The sequence below is a fragment of the Vicugna pacos genome, chromosome 25 (genome assembly GCF_048564905.1).
Source record: "Vicugna pacos chromosome 25, VicPac4, whole genome shotgun sequence".
Classification (NCBI taxonomy): domain Eukaryota; kingdom Metazoa; phylum Chordata; class Mammalia; order Artiodactyla; family Camelidae; genus Vicugna; species Vicugna pacos.
This window is the reverse complement of record NC_133011.1, coordinates 10,293,982-10,299,512: the sequence shown is the minus strand read 5'-3', so window position 1 is coordinate 10,299,512 and position 5,531 is coordinate 10,293,982. Positions and strand designations below refer to the sequence as shown.

The window sequence follows — 5,531 nt, the reverse complement described above, 5'->3', positions numbered from 1 at the left end:
TTAATTTGCATTTCTTTTATTATGAGTGAGGTTGAACATCTTTTATGTGTTTAAGAGCCATTTGTGTCTCCTTTTCTGTGAACTGTCTGATCCTATCTTTTGCTCATTCTTTCCTGGAGTTGTTGACTATTTTTTAAAAGCCAGCTTCTTACTAATTTTTCTCATCAACTTTCTTTTAAATTTTCTGTGTGTGGTGGGGGGTGGGGGGTAATTAGGTCTATTCATTTATTTACTTTTAGAGGAGGTACCGGGGATTGAACCCAGGACCTCATGCATAATAAGCATGCGCTCTACCAGTTGAGCTATACCCTCCCCCCCATCAACTTTCTTATCAATTTCAAGAACTCTTTACTTATCAAGGACACTAGCCCTTTGTAATCTTAGGAAAAATGACTATAAACATAAAGCTAATTAATAACTCTCATGCCCACAGGTGCTTTAATGATTTCCCATAAAATTCTTGTCAAGGCGAGGCCTTTCATCCCCACCTCGACGCTCTCCCCTACCCCATCCCACCCCACCCCTCAGGTCACACCAGGTTTCTGTCTGTTCCTTGTTCACTTGATTTTCTTCCTTGGGGCCTTTGTATTGGCTGTTTCCTCTTCCTGGAATGAGATTTTCGCTTTGTCCTCTGGATAAATTTCTGCTCACTTTCTCAAGACCTGCGGCACCTTCTCATAGAAAGAGCAAGTGGGGACAGAGGAGAGTGACAGTGTGAATTGGTGAGACTTCCTTCACATCAGAGTGAACTGAGGGGAGACCCAGGCTGGGTGAATTCCTGGGAAGCAGCGTGAGGCAGACGTGGGGGCCAGCGGATGGCCCTGTGAGAGGCCCAGGGAGTGACGTGGCCCAGTGAGGGAGCTTCTGCAGGGCAGGGTCTGCGGGGGATGGGCCTGGGGGTGGCGAACCCTACTGGGGCATGAGGCCTGGGCACATGCATTCAGTGGGCTGTGCTTTTAGAATAGACTGAAGGAAAGAGTATGGAGACGTGGAAGGTCAGAGAATGAACACCAGAGACTCAGGAGGTTTGTAAAAAGAACGATTTCAACTGGAAACCTAGGTACCCTGTCCTAACAGTGCCCGCATTCCCAAGAACCTACAAAGGAGAAGAGGGGTGAGTGATAGCTCAGCCTTTGGCAAGGAAGTAACTAAGAAAAAATATTAAGAAAGACAGAAGGCCCCATGAGTGTGGGCTTAGAGCAGCCAGGGGTGGTGAGAGAGACGGGAAAGCCCGGGAAGAGACTCATGAAATGCTTTAACCCTAACCACGCAGGGGAAGTCACACCCGCTCCGCACCCAGCTTCACCACACTGAGAAAGGAGAGTTTCATGGCTTCTAAGTTGGCCTCCTGGATGTGCCATGCTCCAGGGTGGACAAGTTGGGCGGTTGGTGGGTACCACTAGGCAAAGAAAGGAATCAGATGATAAAACCTGGGGCTTAGCCTTTGCAAGAGAAGCATCGCTCGCTAATCTGTTCAGTGCAGCGATCAGCCAGGAGCAGTCACAGCAGAAACTCAGAGGCGCCTTCTGGTTGGGGGGCTGCCCTGGAGCAGCTGTTCAGCACAGCCCACTCTGAGCCTTCCCCATACACTCTTTCTCATGTATTCACTCTAGACATGTTCAGGGGGCACCTACTGTGTATTGAGCATTTTGCTAAGAGATGTCACGGTGAGTAAAGCACCACCTGCCGCATCGCTGTGGTCTAGTGGGAGCGATGGGCACGTAGACAAGCCAGGGTCAGGTGTGCTTGGATGGAAGTGAGCAGTGGGGCTTGCAGAGGTGCAGAAAGCCGGGTCAGGCCCTGATGTGGGGTGTTGGGAAGGCTTCCTGGTAAAAATGACTCTTCAGCGATAGGGGTCCCTCAGAGAATGACCTATGCGTGAGAAGCCCCTGCGTGCATGTGTCCCTGGAGAGGATGGAAAGCTCTCCAACAGGACCGAAGGAACCTTGAGTTAACGTGCTAGACTTCTAGGTAAAGGAGGAGACTAGGAAACCGAGCAGAGAGATGAACACTTTCTTTCTCCTGATTGTCCCGACCCAGACAGTAAAATCCCTGTACAGCTCTACCTTGGCAGTAAGGCCTGTGCAAATTCTGAGCCAAGAATAGAAGCCATGCCCGATAGAATCCATTCTCACGCTCTTGTTGCTGACTTTTGTATTAGCTCTTAGCTGAGGGTCAGCATTTTCTGCCACCATCTTCTGCACTGAACTCTCCCTCCTGCCTCTGCCTCCTTTAAGGATCTTAAATATTCCAAGCAGCCTCATTCAATATTTATATGGTCTGGACCCAGCTTTGATCTGCAATGAGTGAGGACAGGAGATCATCAGAGCTTGGCCCTCAGCAGCTTTCTCTTGGCTGCGGTTCCCCAAGTGTGCCTCTTCCCCAGGGGTCCCTAGGAGCCCCGCAGGGTGAAGGCACGTCTCTTTGTTTGGAGTCTTTGCTTCCACTGGGTACAACTGGGCCAGTCCTCAGTTCCACCATATTCTTATTTAAAGCCCAGAGATTCAGCCTTCATTTTTTTCCCTTCAATCTTTTTGTGGGGGAGAGGGGAGGGGGGGGAGGGAAGTAATTACATTTATTTATTTATTTATTTATTTATTTATTTATTTATTTATTTAAATGGCCGTGTTGGGGCTTGAACCCAGGACCTCGTGCTTGCTAAGTACGAGCTAAAGCACTGAGCTATACCCTCCCCCACCTAGCTTTCGTTTTTATTGTAACCAGTTAGCAGAAGCAAGAAGTCAACAAACCCTCAATGGACAGCCCATCCCAGGAGCACCAACACAAACAGGAAAGTGGATACGGGTTGGAATTGCTCTTTTTCCCCTTGTAATTTAGAATTCCCAAGGCCAGACTGCCTGTTTCCTTTCATCAGAGGACTCAGTAAGATGGTGAGACCTGTGAGATTCATCCTGTCCCCGACAAGCACGCGCCGCCGTCAGGATGCTAAACAGTCAAAGCACCTTTGGACTTTCCACTGGGACCTTCAATGAGAAATAAAGTTCAGTTAGGACATCTGTACCGATTTGCCTCTAGCTCGGAGGGTCTGGGGTGATACTAGGAAATGGGATGGAGAGTAAAGCACCACCTGCCCCATCACCGTGGTCCAGGGGGAGAGACAGACACACGTCCAAGCCAGGGTCATGTGTGCTCTGACCTCGTCTTGTCTTCTCGGCCTGGCTGCAGAAAGACTGCTGCTACCCGGGCCGCACCCCGGCAGAGCCCTGCTAGGTCAGCTGCCTGTGGGGCGGCAGGAGCAACTGTGCTTCGAGAAGCACGGGAGGCTCTTTGCCACAGAAGGGCCTGTTTCTCCACCATCTTGGAGAAGTAATAAGGTAGCATCAGAAGTGTAGGTCAGAGCTGGTGAACACAGCAGAGCTGTATGTACTCTCGCCCTCTCTCCACCCCTCTCTCGTGCAGACAACACTGCTGATCAATCATAATTCTTGTTCCTTCTGAAAATATGTACTGTCCTGGGAGCCATAGCTGCTGACACAGATCCTTGGGCTGCGGAGAAAGTGAAGACTGGGGCATGATCTTCTTTCTTGGGAAGATTACGGTTTATAGTTAACAAGGTCTGAAAGGGCCCTTTGCTAACCCTTTTATAATTAGGAGTCCACGTGAATTCATTTCTTCCTATGGGGAGAAGAGCACTGAGCTGCTGGTTCATGGCGTGAATTGTGGCAGCAAGAGCCTGGTGGGCCTCCTTTCCAGGGTAGAGGCCCGGACGTGGCAAATCTGGTACGGCCCCAGAGGACTTGAGCATGGCTGGCAGGGCGTATCCTGCAGGGTACGAAGACAGCCAAGTATCCCCCACAAGCGGGGGCGTGGAAGGAGTCGAGAGAAACAGGACCTGAGAGGAAGAGGGCCTCAGAACTGGCTGTGTGTGCTACCCACAGAATAGACGCCCAGCGTAGGTATTAGGAGAGCTGTAGGAAAATGAAGCACCTTGAAGCCTGTATCCTTAGAACTCAGCTAAAACAGGGTGAGTTTGTCAAGCCCCTGCTCTCAAGGGCCCACAGCTTATCTGGGGGACAGAAAAGCAAACAAGCCATTAGGATGTGTTGCCCTCAGTGGAAAGGGGTATTAACTGATATGGGAATTCCTTATACGGGACACTGAAAACTATTTCATGAGATTGCTCCCATCTCTCTCTCTCTCGAGACTCACCTTTGGGAAATGTATCAGTTACCTATTGCTATGTAACAAATTACCTCAAAACTTAATGGCTTAAAACAATAAATATTTATTATCTCACAAAGTTGCCATGGGCTAAGAATTTGGGAATGGCCTGGCTGGATGGTTTCGGCTCAGAGTCTCTCGGAAGGTTGTAGTCAAAACGTTGGTAGGGCTGCGGTCACTTAGAGATTTGGCTGGGCTGGGGCGGCCCACTTCCACGGTGGCTCACTCAGAGGACTGTCAAATGCTGGCTATTGGCAGGAGGCCTTAGTTCCTCACCATGTGGGCCACTCCATAGGGCTACTTGAGTGTTCTCACAGCCTGGCAGCTGGCTTCCCTCAGAATAAAGGATCCCAGAGAAAAAGGAAGGAAGTAACCACATTCTGTTCATAAAAAGCAATTTACTAAGTTCAGCCCACAATCCAGAAGAGAGAATTAAGCTCCAACTCTGAAAGGGAGGAATAACAATTTTAATTTGTGGCTTTATTTTAAAATGACTGAAGGCCATGAAGGAGGCTAGATTCCCTGCACTGCCTCCGCTGTCCTGATCCCCAACATGTGATGGGTTACTATGGATCCAGTGATAATAGCATGAGGAAGGCCCACTGGACAAGACTGGAATTGGGAATCAGACACAGTCAGGAAAGATTAGGGGTCTAAACATAGGAGCACAGTCCACACTGTGTCACTCCTGGAATGGGGCTGTCCGGGAACCAGTCCGAGGGGGAAACAGGGAGCCGGGTGTTAGCACTGTTAGCCAAGGTCTGAGCAGTCTCTTTAAGCAGGATGATCAAGGAGGGGTGGGGTGGGACCAGAGAGAAGGCAGCTTTGGGAGGTCTAACCACAGGGCCTGAGACCCAGGCCCCAGGCTCCGAGCTGGATGGCCCAATGGGGTCCCTCAACGTGAGCTTAGAGACCCAGCCCAGCAGAGCCTCCCACAAAACTAAACATGTTCAGCTTCAGTGAGAGTTGAACCAAAATTTTGCAATCCAAACATCTGAAGTATAGTCATTATAATTTCATGTGTAAATTTGTGTTTTTAAGAGTCAGTATGTTTTAAAATTTGGAACACATAATGAGGGTGGGAGCATTGCAGAAGGGTCTCTAAAGCAGAATTGACTGATGGGCGTATCATGGACTGTTTACCGGGAGGGCCACCCCCCGCCCAGGGCTGTGCAGCTGGTGGGCAGCACAAAGAACCTGGCATAGGGGCTGGGGTGCGGCTGAAATCCAGCCTGTGTCCTGTCCACCAGGCCTGGCATCCGTAAAGCACTTTTGTTATTCCTAGGTTCTGCTAGCTGCTGGCTCCGCTAGTGGGTTGTGGACCAGTTGAGAAATAGATGCATTTGGCC

At 49.8% G+C, this 5,531-nt stretch overlaps 1 non-coding gene across 1 annotated transcript; it reads right to left on the bottom strand.

Moving 5' to 3' along the window:
• Positions 1–239: 239 nt before the first annotated feature.
• On the bottom strand, positions 240–313 carry TRNAN-AUU (transfer RNA asparagine (anticodon AUU)). Its single transcript has one exon. It is a non-coding gene; the product is annotated as a tRNA-Asn (tRNA).
• Positions 314–5,531: the final 5,218 nt, after the last annotated feature.